The sequence below is a fragment of the Enhydra lutris genome, unplaced genomic scaffold (assembly GCF_002288905.1).
Source record: "Enhydra lutris kenyoni isolate GAN:26980312 unplaced genomic scaffold, ASM228890v2 scaffoldscaffold2, whole genome shotgun sequence".
In the NCBI taxonomy this organism is placed as follows: domain Eukaryota; kingdom Metazoa; phylum Chordata; class Mammalia; order Carnivora; family Mustelidae; genus Enhydra; species Enhydra lutris.
Genome location: NW_019154086.1, coordinates 57,796,522 through 57,815,207, shown reverse-complemented (window position 1 = coordinate 57,815,207; position 18,686 = coordinate 57,796,522).

The window sequence follows — 18,686 nt, the reverse complement described above, 5'->3', positions numbered from 1 at the left end:
AGTTGCTTACTATATTGTGGTGAGCTTTTATTCTTGTTTTCAACAAGAGGTTTCATCTGGTTACTGAAAGCAGAAGTCTTTGTAGATTTTTAAATTTCTATGTAGCAAAAATTTTCAACATAGGTTTTCGTTTTCATGATTAACCTGGGAAAATCATTCTCATTATTATATTATAAATATAACCTCTTTTGATTTTTTCATTAATCTTTTGGTTTCAAGTTTTACATCTAAATCAATTTTTACATTTAAGTCATTGATTAATCTAAAATTCATTTTGAAATTCATTTGAACAAAAGATATGAAGTCAGATTTCAGTCTTTTCTAAATGACCAGCCAGTTTTCTCAACACTGATTGTTGATTTGAAATGGTATACTTGTAATTTATTAAATTCCTAATTATACAGGGATTTATTTTGAAATTCTCTACCATACTTCCCTGATGTGTCTATTTATGGACCAACATAAGGGTATTTTAGAATATATTTTATTACGAGGGAAGACTATTCCCCTATTAATATTCTTTTTCTGAAATGTCCCAGGTATTCTTTAATGTGTACTTTTGCAAATGAACTTTAGAATTAGTTAGTCAATTAGAGAAAAAAAAAAGATGGAGCATCAAAAACACAGGCAACAAATGAAAAAACAGGTAAGTTGGTCTTTCTGAAAATTAAAGATTTTTTGCATCAAATGACACCATCAACAGAGTGAAAAAGCAACCCATGGAATGGGAGAAAATATTGGCAAATCATATATTTGATAAGATCAATATCCAGAATATAGAAAGAACTTCTATAACTCAACAAAAACAAACAACTCAATTTAAATATGGGCAAAAGATGTGAACAGCTATTTCTTTAAGGGAATATGCTAATAATCACTAAGCATATGAAAAGATGCTCAACATTGCTAATCAAAGGGAAAAAGCAAATAAAAATCAAAGTAAGACATCACTTAGCATCCATTAGGATGGCTATTATTAAAAACCAGAAAATGACAAATGTTGGCAAGGATGTGGAGAAATTGGAAAACTTGAACACTTCTTTTGGGAATATAAAGTGGTGCAGTCATTGGGAAATGATCTGATATTTCCTCAAAAAATTAAATTGAGTAATCTGAAATTAACAGAAATAGCATATGATCTAGAAATTCCACTTCTGGGTATACACCCAAAAGAATTGAAAGCCAAGGCTCAAATTTTGTATACTGTTACTTATTAGCAAAATTATTCATAAGTCACAAAGTGGAAACTACCCAAATGTACATTGACAGATGGATAAACAAAATTTTCCATTTACATACAATGGAATATTATTCAGCCCTAAGAAGGAAGGAAATCCTGACACATGCTACCACATAGGTGAACCTTGAAGATATTATGCAAAGTGAAATAAATCAGTGACAAAAACACAAGTATTAAATGATTCCACTTAAATGAGGTACCTAGAGTAGTCAAATTCATAAATAAAGTAGAATGGTGTTTGTCAGGGTTGGAGGGTGGGAGGAAAAGAGAATTAGTGTTTGGGATACAGAGTTTCAGTGCGAGAAAATAAAAAGTTCTGGAGATGGATGGGAGTGATGGTTGAGTAGGAATGCTAATGTACTTAATGCTGTTGAACTGTACACATAAAAAGGCTTAAAATGGTGAATTTTATGTTATATATATTTGACCACAATAAAAATATTTCTTAGAAAGATACTGAAGAAGGGGGGGGACATATTTGTAGTTTTTATTGGAATTGAAAAAATTAATGACCTTTTAATACTATGTCTTACTAAGAATAAGATGTATGCTATTATTTATTTATTTATTTTTTATGCTTCTCAGTAGAATGTTGAGTTTTTCTTCATTTAGGTTCTGAATACTTCTTGTCTCTCTTAATTTTTTTTTCTTTTTTTCTTTTTCTTTTTCTTCTTCTTTGGTCTGCTTTTCTTGTTATACTTTTGAATGGAGCTATTTTTCCAGTGTTTAACTGGTTCTTGTTCAAGTGTGTGTGGGGGTGGGCAAAAAAGGTGAAGGGGGTTAAGAGGTACAAACTTCTAGTTACAAGATAAATAAGTTGTGGAGAAGAAACTACAGTATAAGGAATATAATAAGTAAGATTATAATATTTTATAGTGACAGATGGTGACTGTACTTCTGTGGTGAGCTGTGAATAATATAGAGAATTATTGAATCATTCTGTTTATACACCTGAAATTAATGTAACACTGTAAGTTAATTATACTTCAATAAAAAGGTAATCACATAAAAGTAGTGTTTAATTATTTTATGTTATTTTTTAACCAGGTATCTTTTTCTGTATTTTTCTCTAATACTCTATTAATTCTTTCAAATAAGTATTTAGTGAACACTGTACTTGAGTGTAGAGAAATATTAGCATATTCTTGACCTCAAGAAATTTATGGTCTATCTGGGGAATGAAAAAACACAGAAGATTTTTTTTTTTAAACCCAGAAAATAGCCTATATTCCAGACTTTTATTTTGTTTTTCTTTTTTTCTGAGAGAGAGAGAAAGTGCCCATGCCCGGGAGATGTGGGGAACAGAGGGACAGGGAGAGAGAGAATCTTAAGCAGTCTCCCCACTGAGTGAAGAGCCTGGTGGCACAGGGCTCCATCTCATGACCCTGAGATCCTGACCTGAGCCAAAACCGAGAGTCGAACACTTAACCCACCGAGTCACCCAGGTGCTCCCAGACTTTTATTTTTTGAGGAAAATAAACCTTATGAAATCAAGTCATGTTCTCACCTCACTAAATTAATACAATCTCTAAAATGGTGTGCTAATTTTTTTAAAAAGATTTTATTTATTTATTTGACAGAGATCACAAGTAGGCAGAGAAGCAGGCAGAGAGAGAGGAGGAAGCAGACTCAGAGAGAGGAGGAAGCAGACTCCCCGCTGAGCAGAGAGCCTGATGCGGAGCTCGATCCCAGGACCCTGGGATCATGACCTGAGCTGAAGGCAGAGGCTTTAACCCACTGAGCCAACCAGGCGCCCCTGGTGTGCTAATTTTTATGTGAGACTTTCAAATTCATATTACATCTTACTGTAATGGTAGTAGAAACAAAAAATAAATTCAGGAACTCCCTTGTTTAATGTATGGTCCCATCAGACTCCTGGGAGGATCTTGATGGTAACAATGAATAATCTGGGTAGTGCCCTGTAGGTAGAGGCTGCAGATCCCTTTCCAGCTCTGTCTTTGACCAGCTTGAATGTGGGTCTGTGACACATAGACAACTTTATAGTCTTCCTCATCTTGGGTGCAGTGTATCTTAATCTTGAGTATGCACCTCAGTCATGCTGGAAACTTGTAAAAGCCTTTTCTTGTACATGGTAGGGAGTTTCTGACTCAGATCTGTTGTGGGGCTCATATATCTCTATTTTAAATATGTATCCAGATAATTCTTCTGATGCAGGTGATCCATGAACCATATTGCCCTTCTATAGTAATAAATTCAATTATCAACCCCAAAATGCTTTTTACTGAGACTGGTAGGCATTTTAAGATTTTTCCTTGCAATCTTATGTTCCAATCCATGGTATAATCATGACTCCCACCATACTGGACCCTATCTGATCATCATGGACATACTGACTCCTATCCTTTTTTAGTATGGCTTCATTTTTTGGCCTCTACTCTCTTTCTTGAAATTACTTCAGTCTTTCACTATTGTGCCCAGAGCTCCTCGTTTTCCCTGATTTTAACAGCATTTCCAGCAATTCCCGGCTGTCCTGGCACACAGCATTACCACCTCTACCATTTCAGAAGGGTTAAAGCTTAAACCCTATTAACCCTCTGAATCTGTCATTTAGCTGAATACAGATACTACTGTATTCAATTGCTCTTCACTTCAAACCTGCATATTCTAAATTTCAAGGAATCTACTGGGACAGTACTTCTCCCCAGCCATAGCTATGGTAATTTTTACAAATATATGTATACACACACACACACACACACACACACACACACACACACACACACACGTGTGTGTGTGTATATGTATATATATCTATTTAAAGATTTTATTCATTTATTTGACAGACAGAGATCACAAGTAGGCAGAGAGGCAGGAAGAGAGAGAGAGAGAGGAGGAAGCAGGCTCCCCGCTGAGCAGAGAGCCTTATGTGGGGCTTGATCCCAGGACCCTGACCCTAAATGAAGGCAGAGGCTTTAACCTGGCGAGCTACCAGGTGCCCCAATTTTTACAAATATAGTGCATTTTGAATCCTGTCATGTATCTGCAGATGCTACCATGTCCAATTATTCTTCACTTTCAAATTGATATAATTTACATTTCAGACAACCTACTGTTAACAACTTTTTCCGTTTATTTCTATAAATCCATTAATTAGTTAAATTTAAAAAAAAAGTTTCCAAATAACACGCCTCCTCTTGTCACTCTAGTGGTTGTGCGTTGATAAAATTGAAATACAACATGGTAATTTGGTTGCTCAGTGTATATATAAAAATTGCATTCCATCTGCACCTCCCCCATAAACATACTCCCAACTCTGAGTTTCTGAACTCATGGTAGTGAAAAGTTCATAGAGAATTGCCTGATCCTATGGGACATTCCATTTGGCCACGTGGTGAAATCTCCATGTGCTATTCTACTCAATTCCCTTGCGCTTTGAAGCATGTGCTCAACTGTACCAGGCTATAGATTTCTCTCACCACTTTTCCTCTTTCTGCATATTCCTGGCTCCTCCCTGCCCCTCTCCTTTTCCACTTTCTCTTTACACTGAGTGCATACCTGACATTCTTAAAGTAATTGTAATGTTGGGGCTGGGAGACTTGAAAATGGTGGACATCAGCGTGTGGAATAACAAGGACATTTGGGCAGGAAGGAATTCATGATCACCATATATTATCTCACTTTTTAATCTTCAGATCAGTTCTTTATGAACAAGAAGGTTAAGCTCCCACCGTCAGCCTCAAAATGTGAGGACTGCCACTTTCCACCCATCTATGCATCATTTGGAAACTGGTTTTTCTAAAGGAGTCCTGGGAAATCTTAGCCTCTTCTCTGGTTTATAACAACCAAACATATACAAAAAAAGTGGTACATTGACCAAGTATAATTAGAGAATAGCTCATTAGTACTCCAACTCCTTCCCTGTGATGTGACTATGATGACTGGAGTTTTCAGTGCTCAACCTCAGTGTCTTCATTTTCTCCAGAGAGCTAGCAACCTATACAGTTTCTTCTCTTCACTGTGATTTGCTAATCAGCATTGAATATGCTGCCGGTAAGAAGTGGTCTGGGATTTGGCATATTCTTTCTAGTTTTCCAGTCCATGTCCTGTATCAAATCAAAGGCAATATTAAAAATAGCACAGGTTCTTAAAGCAAGGTATCTCAGCCTCAACATTATTGATCTTTTGGGCTGGAGAGTTCATTGTTGTGATGGACTGACTATCCTGCTCATTGTACGGTGTTTAGCAGCACCCCTGACCTCTACCCACTAGATTCCAATAGCACCCTCCTCCCCAGCATGACAACCAAAGATGTCACCAGACATTGCCAGGTGTCCCCTGGGGTAGGAGATTGCCCCTGGTTGAGACCACTGCCTTAGAAAAAGTGAAATTTAAGTGATGTAATTCCCATTACTACTTCATTTGAAGAATGATTTATGTATTTTAATCTCTGATATTTTTTAAAGATAATTTACATGACTTTAGGGAATTAGCAAGAGTTCACTCTTGGTCTAAAAGCTAACAGAGCAAGGCAGTGATGAACTCCTCAAAGGAGGAGAAATGCTAACACTAAAGAAGGTGTTCCATGCAAATGAGCTGCCATTTATATTTGTTACAGCTGAGGGGCTAGCCTAGGCCACAGGCATTCAATGTTAATCTTTCATTCAGTAACACAGTGTAAATCCGGATGTTCAGACTATAAATTAGCCCTGGTGGAAAGATAACATAAGCATTTCTCTAAAACAAAGCTGTTATCTTTTCAGACATCTAATTCTTGAAGCTTCTCTTTGGTACTCATTTGATAACATGCCTCACATGGTGTCTGACGAAAGAATGATGGTTCACAGAGAAAAATAGGAGTGTGTGGGTAGGTGGCTGTAAGACACATTTCAAGCTTTTTCTGTTCCATAAGTATGTTCTTTATAGTATTAAGGCTCAAAGTATGGTGAGCAGACACGCAAGAAATGTAAGAAATGCTGCTTGTAAGAAATGCAGAATCTCAGGCTTCACCCTTGACTTACTAGATCAGATTATGAATTTTAAACTATCCCTGTAATTCTTTTACAAATTAAAGTTTGTTCCCAAACATTAGTTCCTTAGAATACTAAAAGATAAATTCTGGGAAAGGATTCTATAAAAAATAAGTTTGAGGAAGAGTGGATTTAGTATAAAGAAGCAGGTTCTTTTTTTTTTTTAAATTTATTTATTTACCCGACAGACAGAAATTACAAGTAGGCAGAGAGGCAGGCAGAGAGAGAGGAGGAAGCAGGCTCCCCGCTGAGCAGAGGGGCCTGATGCGGGGCTAGATCCCAAGACCCTGGGATCATGACCTGAGCTGAAGGCAGAGGCTTTAACCCACTGAGCCAACCAGGCGCCCCAAGAAGCAGGTTCTTATACAACAGCACCTCTCAAGAAATATCCATGATTAAATTATGACTTTCTGGACACATGGGTGGCTTGGTCAGTTAAACGTCTGCCTTTGGCTCAGATCATGATCCTGGGGTCCTGGGATTGAGTCCCTTCCTTGGGTTCCCTGCTCAGTGGGGAGTCTGCTTCCCCCTCTGCCCCTCCCCCTGGCTTGTGCGCATGCGCTCTCTCTCTCTTAAAAAAAAAATCTTAAAAAAAATTGAGATATGACTTTCCAATGGGAAAGTGGTGGGAAATGTTAAGCCGTGTTTTCTAAACTTGTTTGATAATGGTACTTCTTTTCTCATAGATATCACTTTGGAAATTGTTGCTGTAGTAATGTGGTACAGGCATTTACTTCATAATTAAATGGCAACTGCATCTTTTTTTTTTTTTAAGACTTTATTTATTTGACAGAGAGAGACATCACAAGTAGGCAGAGAGGCAGGTAGAGAGGGAGTGGGAGGCAGGCTCCCCTCTGAGCAGAGAACCCAATGCAGGGCTCCATCCCAGGACCCTGGGATCATGACCTGAGCTGAAGGCAGAGGCTTTAATCCACTGAGCCACCCAGGCGCCCCTGGCAACTGCATCTTAAGTAAATAAATTAAACAGCTAGCTAATCGTGGTTAATGATTACTGATAATGTGCTGAGGGGAAGGAAAAAACAAACTGCAGAGAAGAAAAACTAATCACATCATCATTGTCATAAAACAAAGAACAATTGAACATAATCCCTTAGAGTCTAACTGCTTACATTTAAAACCGATTACCAAAACAATTATAAGAAACAGTAGTTGGGGCACCTGGGTGGCTTAGTTGGTTAGGTGTCTGCCTTTGGCTCAGGTCATGCTCCTAGGGTCCTGGGGTCAGGTTCCCTGCTCAACAGGCAGTCTGCTTCTCCCACTGTCCCCCTGCTTGTTCTCTCTCTCTCTCTCCCACTTTCTCTCTCTCTCTAAAATAAAATCTATTAAAAAAAAAAAAAGAAATAGTAGGTGCCCTTGGACAGCACAGTTAGTTAAGTGTCTGTGTCTTGGTTTTAGCTCAGGTTGTGATCTCAGTGTTATGAGATTGAGCCCTGTCTCCTGGTCTATGCTCAGCATGAAGTCAGCTTGAGATTCTCTCTGTCTCTTCCCTCTGCCCCTCCCACTTGTGCTCTCTTTCTCTCTCTCAAATGAATAAATAAATCTTAAAAAAAAAAAAAGAAAGGAAATAGTAGGTGGCTCATAGCATTTAGCATATAATTTTTTAGAAAGATATTTTCTGAATTCAGTTTCAAGATATTTTTGAATATAGTTCTTACTGTTTATGAAATTTTGTGTATTAGGAAGACTTAGACAAAATAAACAACTTAAAATAACATTTTTTTTTAATTTATTTGACAGATCACAAGTAGGCAGAGAGGCAGGCAGAGAGAGACAGGAGGAGGCAGGCTCCCTGCTGAGCAGAGAGCCCGATGCGGGACTCGATCCCAGGACCCTGAGATCATGACCTGAGCCGAAGGCAGAGGCTTTAACCACTGAGCCACCCAGGCGCCCTAAAATAACATATTTTTATGAGAGTGTTTAGGCTGTTCACATTGAGGGTGATTATTGAGAGATACATTTTTATTGACATTGTGTTGCCTGTGAAGTCCTTGTTTCTCTAGATTGTTTCTATAAATTTCTGTTCTAAGACACTCTTGGGTTCTTTCTTCTTTTATGGAACCCCCCTGAATATTTCTTGTAGTGCTGGCTTGGTGGTCACATACTCTTTTAAACCTTGCCGGTCTTGGAAGCTCTTTATTTCTCCATCCATTTTGAATGTCAGCATTGATGGATAAATTATTCTTGGCTGCATGTTCTTTTCTGAGTTGGGGGAAAAATTGGAGGGGGAGATGAACCAAGAGAGACTGTGGACTCTGAGAAACAACAGAGGGTTTTGAAGGGAAGGGAGGGTGAGGTTGGGTGAGACTGGTGGTGGGTATTATGGAGGGCACGTATTGCATGGAGCACTGGGTGTGGTGCATAAACTATGAATTCTGGAATACTGAAAAGAAATTAAAAAAATAACATTTTTAAATAAAAATCACTTTATTGAGGTATGAGTGACATACAAAAACTGTACATATTTGATATATATAAATTGATGAGTTTGGAAATAAATATATACACCCTTGAAATCATCACCACAGTCTATACTATAAACATACCCAAAATCTCCAAAAGTGTCCTCCTGCCTGGTTGCTTTAAAAAAACATATCTTGGGGTGTGTGGCTCAGTTGGAAGAGCATGTGACTCTTGATCTTGGGGTCATGAGTTTGAGTCTCACATTGAATGCAGAGATTAGTTAAATAAACAAATATTTTAAAAAATCTATTTATGTTTATAAAATCTTAAAAAAAAGAAAAACATATTTATGTTTGAATAAAAGTATTATGGGCTTGGGGTGCCTGGCTGGCTCAGATGGTAGAGTGTGCAACTCTTGATCTTGGGATCAGAGGTTTGAGCCACATGTTGGGTGTAGAGATAACTTAAATAAATGCATATTTTTTTTAAGTATTACACGTTTATCATAGGAAATGGGTAAAATACACAATAGCACAAAAAGGAAATTATATAATCTTGCTATTCATAGAGAAGCACAGATGCCATTTTAACTTATTCCTTTCTTAGTCCTCTTTTCTGCATTTATGCATATGAAATGTTGAAAAATATATGTACTATCTTATATTTTACTTTTTTATTTAACATTTACCATGAATATTTTTCTAAGATATTAAAAGTTATTTGATGGCATGATATTTCAAAAATGAATAATAACCCATTAGATGCATTTGCTATAATTTACAAATCATCTGTTAGTGAGAAATATTTAGGCTACTGGTACAATTTAATTGTTATAAATAATGCTCAGAAAAAGTCCTAATTTGAATAGAATTCTAATTATTTTCTTAGAATAAATTCCTAGAAATGTAATTGTTTCAATGATAATAAATGTTTTAAACATTTAAAAAATACTTTAAAAATGAGAGATTTTAAAGATTTACTGTAGTCTTCATTTTTATTTGTACTCTCAGAAAAATATCTTCAATTTTATTACTTGGGAAATATTTGTATTTGTGTAAGTAAAAAATATTTGTAATATTTGTAATATAACAAAACATATTTGACTTACAAGTATTTACATTTATGAGAAGTATACTTTTATAATAAGGTTTTTTTTGTATTAAATTTTTGTATTAAATTCTTATTCTTACTGTTCTCAGAGAACCTTATTGGTTTTACAGCAGGAGCACCTGACCTAGTGGTTGACTGCATCACAATACTTGACTGATCAAAGGACATTCTGTAACTCACTTTCAGCTGATAGACCCATAATTACTCAAAAAGAAGAGAAAATTAACAGTTCAGAATCTACCAAAAGCTTTTCTTCAGTGACATTTTGGAAAGTTCCCCAGGAATCTCCTAATTTGTTATTATGCTTACGGATCATCTCACAATGTGACTGACATAGGTTTTCTTACCATCGTTCAGCCACTTCAGCCAACCATTTTTGTTTATCAAGAGATTTAGATGGAGAAAAAATTCTATAAATGTTCAGAATGAATAATGTTGATGGTGCAAGCATATGTGTGTACATGAGAGTAGTTGCATTTATAAACATGGGTATCAAATATAAATACTGAGATCTTTCATAATCGTTCATACTTTGTGAACTCGATTCTCTATATAAATGTTCCTAAGGAAGACACATACTTGGCTGTAGGGCTTTTGACTGCAAGGAAGACATTGAATTTGCCCCTAACAGGCTATTTACTTGCAATTGCAAGATATGAGAGTAGATGATTAGGGTCATGATGTTTCTGGTTTATTCTCTTTCCTTGGATATTATTTCTGAGAGTAGCTCAAGCTAGAACAGCAGGTGAACAAGTTTGTCAAAAATCATCTTTTGAGGCTATTTTGTTATAAGCCTTTAATACGTGAAAAGTCCATGGAATATCTCACACAGGACTTGGCACGTAGTAGGCACTTGAACATTTGATTTTTATTTGTCCTGCTCTGGGTTAAGTATATAAATAAAGGCTGAGGGTGTGGGTGAACTTCTTATGATTGGGGCAGTAAACCGCTGGTAATTCAAAAGTGTAGCTGAGTGTAAATCTCTGAATTTTAGAAAGTATGGATTTGCAATTCTTGCCCTTGGCTTTGTTGTAGTTTGATTAAATTTGTAACCTACCTAGGGGGGTTTTCTTTTGCTTCCTTTTTTTTTTTTTTTTTTTTTTTTTTTTTTGGTAGTTACAGTTCTTAAAGGATGTCAGCTGTTCTTCAGAAATGACTCAGAATATATTTTTAATCACAATAAATCTCAGACATATTGAACTTTAATCCAACCAAACTGACAAAGAATAAAAAATATTGAGGATGTTATAAATTATCTATGGTTTAATTTTTAAAACTGATGAAATAATTTTCATAGAAGATCTGGAATCAATTTTTTCCACTCTACTTATTTTTACTGCCCTTGCACAAAAGCTTGCCCCAGAGATAGCTTCAGCATGGTCAGTCGCCCTGTACATCACGCCTATTGACATGCCTGAACCTGTGTTTGTACATGCATGTGGCAAAGATATTACCCTTGATAATATGTTATGTATTTATTTATTATTTTTATTTATTTATTTTAAGGTTTTATTTACTGATTTGAGAGAGAGAGAGGGCATGGGCTGGGAGAGGGGCAGACGGAGAGGGAGAGGTAGGTGCTCTGCCTAGCAGGGAGCCTAACTAGGATGCAGGGCTCTATCCCAGGACCCTGAGATCTTGACCTGAGTGAAAGACAGTTGCTTAACCAACTGAGCTACCCAGGCACCCCTGATAATAGATTATGACCACCTTCCATTAAGAAAACCTTCCATTTTCTTAGAAGGTGATAGATTACTTAGTTAACCCAGCAATAGAAGAACTTCTGATAAAATTATTTAAAATGCCCAGAGTAGTTTATTTGTAGCATAAAGCTGTATGATTTGGATCGTTAAAAACAAAACTTGGGAAGAGATTATTTTAAGTGATTTTGTTTGCTTTAACAGTCCTACTAACTGCACATTGAAGATACCAGTTATTGACTATGTATATGACTGTATATATATATATATACATATATATGTAAATATATATAAATATATATATAAACATATATAAACACTTGGTGTGATTTTTTGCCAGTGGATCACTAGTGTTTATATGACACCATTTTAACGAACTCTGCCTCTATTAATTAATGAATTAATTTCTAATTGGAGGTAATAGTACCTTTTTAGTCATTATATCTTTTCTAAAAATGTATATATTCTCCTCCTTTCAGACCCATACCTCTTCTCCGCTCCTCTCACTGATGACATTTATATCTGGGAATACTTTTTGCCTTTGATGGTCATGGCATTCCCTTAGTACTGACCAATTGTGCTGACTCCAATCTCTTGTACCCCTTAATAATATTCATTCCATATATTTACTTTATCAGAGATTTTCCAAGACAATTATTGCAACTACTTTGGAGTTGATTAGGGTGGGTGTTTGTATCTGTTTTTATTTTAATCTTTGAGGGACAGTAGTTCCCCTTGAGGGCTAGGACTTGATTTTGCTTATTTTGGGCCTTTGGTTCTTGGCATGGAGTCAGAGCTCAATAAATTTTGTGCTCAATAAATTTGTCACTTATGATATTCTTTAAACATGTAAGCACATTTCCAACTCAGGGCATTTCTCTGCTTAAAATGGTTCTTCCTTATGTATTCCCATGACACATTTTCTCATTTTACTCAGACTTGTGCTGAAATACCACTATCATAGAGGAGCCTATCCTAAACCACCAAATCTTAATCTTAAACAGCATGCACTTAGACATGAACTCAAAATACTCTTATCACTCCTTTGCTTTGTATTTTTCTCATAGGATTTGCCAATGCCTTAAATATTATTTGTTTATTTATTGTTTCTCTCATTAGAATATGAGCCATCCCAAAGTAATGAGATGTGTTCATTGCCAGATGTGTTCACTGGCATACTGTAGTCATTTGATAAATATTAGTTCAGTGAGTGAGTAAATTATTTGATTAATCCCCACCTCTGTCCCCAACCAAGACACACATAGTACACTATAGATTACATGAAAATTAGAGAAGAATATCTTTCTTGTTTGTCATGGTATCCAGGCAGTCAGTGTTAAAAATACTTGTTGAATAACCAAATGAATGACAGTTATAGTGACTGGTCTTGCTTTGCAGATATGTTTCGTGCACTGTTTGGGACCAGACTATCAGATAGTTTCTTTTCATCATTACTATGCTAAAGGGAAACAGTTATCTTTCTTTGCATCCATTCTTGTTTTTATATGTTGACATGAAATTTGAAAGTGGAAACTTCACAGAATATTCACACTTGACTCTCTGGGGGAATTTAGTGATTTAGCTCACATTTTCTTTCTGTCCTTTGTTAGTTTCTGAAAATGATAATGGGACTTAACTTTGCAATTACAGCTTGTATAGGAGCTGTAACCCCAACACCCAAACCCCAACTTCCAAACCTTCCACCCTGCCCTTACTCCTCCCAGTCCTGATTCAAATTTGGATTATTACAAAACCTGTTTGCTAGGTGCAAATGGCCCAGTTCTCTGCTCCTCAGATCCTTCTCCAGTGTGTCTATTTCCAGGGCCAGCTGCTGGAGGTGAACATTTCTTTGTCATAATTCAAAGAACAAGAAGCCCTGAGGCACTCCAGGTGGCTATAGAGGCACAAGAAAAGAGACAATATAATAGCAGAATAAAGAAGAGAAAGGCCCATGAAATTTTTACTTAGTGAGCTGCATTTCTAACTCCCATTCTCATTCTACAACTGTATTTGAAGTCATTTTAGGGCTTTAGGTGACTACAAATTGAAATTGGGAACTGTTCCAAACTAGATTTTTTTTTTTAAACACCATTCACAAGTATTGTTGCTTGCATTTAACAATTTTAGTTGGAAATACCATGTACATTGACATCTTAGGAACTGATGTTTTTTATGGTGGATAATACAGAAATTTTGGTATTGGGACTAGCTATCACAAAACTGTGTGTGTTTTAATGATAATTATTGTTATTTTTAAGTATAATTCTGCTACACGGTACTCGAAGGGCGAGTGGGGCAGAAAAGGAGGCCTTCTGGCTATGAAGTCTCGGCTCCAGCCCGCCAGTGCGAGCCCATGTCTGTGACGTGACAGAGCTGGCCTCGACACACGGGATTGGAGGGGTGGGGGATGTGCTGGTCCCAGTCATTGCTCAGGCCCAGCGGAGACCCAGAGCGCATGTGCGGACATCGCTGGCACCAGCCGGCCCAAGCGCAGGCGCGCCTCGTTTTAGTGCTCGTCATGCCCCGTCTTGCACTTGAGGCTCCACGTTTCTGAGATCCTAAGTATTGGCCAGTGTCACCAGCTCTTTCAGGTTTTCTCCAAGTGCAAAATGTGGCGGCGCTGCCGCTTATCATAGCCCGGGCGAGTGCGTGTCCTCGGGCAGTTGGGCGCCCACTTGCCCCTGGTACACGCGAATTAGGGGTCTGTCCGGCTTCTCTGGAGACTTCAAGTAACTTTTGTCGGAGGACCCTTGGTGAGGCCACAGGTAATGTACATCGCTTGACAGAGTTTATACGTATATAAGTTTCCCCTCAGCATATCTGATGAATGAAGGTCTGTGGAGACCATTTACTAGATGGGACTGAGTGTATAACCAGCGCATCCAACTGGCTTACAATTGAGATTTCACTGAATTGAATATAACTCTAGAAAAATGAACAATACATGCCTGTAATTATAAGCCAAATTAGACACATTCAGTTAGCGACCTAACCATATTTGCCAATTTAAAATTGATGTTCTAATCTATGAAATTTATGCAAGTTTAAGGACTAAGAATAATATGAGCTTCATAAAAAGTTATGTGTTATCCAGAATAGAGCTTATTTAAAATTAAAGTGAAGATTCTTATTATGTTTGTAATAAAAAAGCTAGTTTGCTAATGACAATTTTAAGGCTAGACATTTGTAATGAAGATGTGCTTTTTATAGTAATAGATTAATACTTAAACACACCTTTTCCAACTTAGAGTATGAATATTAATACCATTAGACATAGATCCAGAATATATTCATATTGATATCTTTGCTTATGAAAGAAAAGTTATCTATGAGTTACTGGAAATTATATTAAATTCTCTTGAGAATTTGTATTTTTTTTAAGTTATTCATCTTTGATTTTTCTTAGGGAAAGCCATTTTTTGAATAGCCTATAATAGAGTGGCTTGGCTTCTGATAAACAGGTGTGGAAGATATGCTCTTCAGGACACAATTCATGTATGTGAGATGTGTGTGTGTGTGTGTGCGCGTGTGCATGCACATTTATAATTCTTTTTTTGTTTTTCTTATTTTAATTCTCAATACCATCTATAATTTTTATAATTCTTTTTTTAAATTAATTAATTAATTTTTTAAAATAAACATATAATGTATTTTTATCCCCAGGGGTACAGGTCTGTGAATCGCCAGGTTTACACATTTCATAGTACTCATCATAGCACATACCCTCCCCAATGTCCATACCCTCACCACCCTCTCCCATCCCCTCTCCCCCCAGCAACCCTCAGTCTGTTTTTTGAGATTGAGTCTTTTATGATTCGTCTCCCTCCCAATCCCATCTTTCATTTTTTCTTTTCCTACACCCCAGCCCCCCTACATGCATCTCCACTTCCTCATATCAGGGAGATCATATGATAGTTGTCTTTCTCTGATTGACTTATTTCGCTAAGCATAATACCTTCTAGTTCCATCCACATCGTCGCAAATGGCAAGATTTCATTTCTTTTGATGGCTGGATAGTATTCCATTGTGTATATATACCACATCTTCTTTATCCATTCATCTGTTGATGGACATCTAGGTTCTTTCCATAGTTTGGCTATTGTGGACATTGCTGCTATAAACATTCGGGTACCGTGCCCCTTCAGAGCACCATGTTTGTATCTTTAGGATATACACCCAGTAGTGCAATTGCTGGGTCATAGGGCGGCTCTATTTTCAGTTTTTTGAGGAACCTCCACATTGTTTTCCAGAGTGGTTGCACAAGCTTGCATTCCCACCAATAGTGCAGGAGGGTTCCCTGCTCTCCGCATCCTTGCCAACATCTGTCATTTCTTGACTTGTTAATTTTAGCTATTCTGGCTGTGTGAGGTGGTATCTCATTGTGGTTTTGATTTGTATTTCTCTGATGCCGAGTGATGTGGAGCATTTTTTCATGTGTCTGTCGGCCATCTGGATGTCTTCTTTGCAGAAATGTCTGCTCATGTCCTCTGCCCATTTCGTGATTGGATTATTTGTTCTTGGGTGTGGAGTTTGCTAAGCTCTTTATAGATTTTGGATAGTAGCCCTTTATCTGATATATCCTTTGCAAATATCTAATCCCATTCTGTTAGTTGTCTTTTGGTTTTGTTCACTGTTTCCTTTGCTGTGCAAAAGCTTTTGATCTTGATGAAATCCCAATAGTTCATTTTTGCCCTTGCTTCTGCTGTCTTTGATGATGTTCCTAGGAAGAAGTTGCTGTGGTTGAGGTCAAAGAGGTTGCTGCCTGTGTTCTCAAGGATTTTGATGGATTCCTTTCTCACATTGAGGTCCTTCATCCATTTTGAATCTATTTTCGTATGTGGTGTAAGGAAATAGTCCAATTTCATTTTTCTGCATGTGGCTGTCCAATTGTCCCAGCACCATTTGTTGAAGAGGCTGTCTTTTTTCCATTGGACAGTCTTTCCTGCTTTGTCGAAGATTAGTTGACCATAGAGTTGAGGGTCTATTTCTGGGCTCTCTATTCTGTTCCACTGATCTATGTGTCTGTTTTTGTGCCAGTACCACAATGTCTTGATGTTGACAGCTTTGTAATAGAGCTTGAAGTCTGGAAATGTGATGCCACCAACTTTGGCTTTCTTTTTCAATATTCCTTAGGCTATTTGAGGTCTTTTCTGGTTCCATATAAATTTTAGGATTGTTTGTTCTATTTCTTTGAAAAAAAATGGATGGGAATTTGGTAGGGATTACATTAAATGTGTAGATTGCTTTAGGAAGAATAGACATTTTCACAATATTTATTCTTCCAATCCATGAACTTGGAACATTTGTCCATTTCTTTGTGTCTTCCTCAATTTCTTTCATGAGTACTTTATAGTTTTCTGAGTATAGATTCTTTGCCTCTTTGGTTAGGTTTATTCCTAGGTATCTTATGGTTTTGGGTGCAATTGCAAATGGGACTGACTCCTTAATTTCTCTTTCTTCTGTCTTGTTGTTAGTGTAAAGAAATGCAACCGATTTCTGTGCATTGATTTTATATCCTGACACTTTACTGAATTCCTGTACAAGTTCTAGCAGTGGAGTGGAGCCTTTTGGGTTTTCCACATAAAGTATCATATCATCTGCAAAGAGTGATAGTTTGACTTCTTCTTTGCCGATTTGGATGCCTTTAATTTCTTTTTGTTGTCTAATTGCTGAGGCTAGGCTTCTAGTACTAAGTTGAACAAGGTGGTGATAACGGACATCCTTGCCGTGTTCCTGACCTTAGCGGAAAAGCTTTCAGTTTTTCTCCATTGAGAATGATATTTGCGGTGGGTTTTTCATAGATGGCTTTGATAATTTTGAGGATTGTGCCCTCTATCCCTACACTTTGAAGAGATTTGATCAGGAAGGGATGCTGTACTTTGTCAAATGCTTTTTCAGATCTATTGAGAGTATCATATGGTTCTTATTCTTTTATTAATGTATTGTATCACATTGATTGATTTGTGGATGTTGACCCAACCTTGCAGCCCTGGACTAAATCCCACTTGGTTGTGGTGAATAATCCTTTTAATGTACTGTTGGACCCTATTGGCCAGTATTTTGGTGAGAATTTTTGCATCTGTGTTCATCAAGGATATTGATCTATAGTTCTCTTTTTTTGATGGGATCCTTGTCTGGTTTTGGGATCAAGGTGATGCTGGCCTCATAAAATGAGTTTGGAAGTTTTCCTTCCATTTCTATTTTTTGGACCAGTTTCAAGAGAATAGGAATTAATTCTTTAAATAATTGGTAGAATTCCCCTGGGAAGCCACCTGGCTCTGGACTTTTGTTTGTTTGGAGATTTTTGATGACTGTTTCAATCTTACTGGTTATGGGTCTGTTCAGGCTTTCTATTTCTTCCTGGTTCAGTTGTGGTAGTTTATATGTCTCTAGAAATGTATCCATTTCTTCCAGATTGTCAAATTTGTTGGCGTAGAGTTGCTCATAGTATGTTCTTATAATTGTCTGTATTTCTTTGGTGTTAGTTGTGATCTCTCCTCTTTCATTCATGATTTTATTTATTTGGGTCCTTTCTCTTTTCTTTCTTTTTTTTTTTAAATTTATTTTTTAAATTTTTTTTTATTTGACAGAGATCACAAGTAGGCAGAGAGACAGGCAGAGAGACAGGCAGAGAGAGAGGAAGGGAAGCAGGCTCCCTGCTGAGCAGAGAGCCCGATGCGGGGCTCGATCCCAGGACTCTGGGATCACGACCTGAGCTGAAGGCAGAGGCTTTAACCCACTGAGCCTCCCAGGCACCCCTCCTTTCTCTTTTCTTTTTGATAAGTCTGGCCAGGGGTTTTTCAATCTTATTAATTCTTTCAAAGAACCAGCTCCTAGTTTCATTGATTTGTTCTATTGTTTTTTTAGTTTCTATTTCATTGATTTCTGCTCTGATCTTTATGATTTCTCTTCTTCTGCTGGGTTTAGGCTTTCTTTGTTGTTCTTTCTCCAGCTCCTTTAGGTGTAGGGTTAGGATGTGTATTTGAGACCTTTCTTGTTTCTTGAGAAAGGCTTGTACTGCTATATATTTTCCTCTCAGGACTGCCTTTGTTGTGTCCCACAGATTTTGAACCGTTGTGTTTTCATTATCATTTGTTTCCATGAATTTTTTCAATTCTTCTTTAATTTCCTGGTTGACCCATTCCTTCTTTAGAAGGATGCTGTTTAGTCTCCATGTATTTGGGTTCTTTCCAAATTTCGTCTTGTGATTGAGTTCTAGCTTCAGAG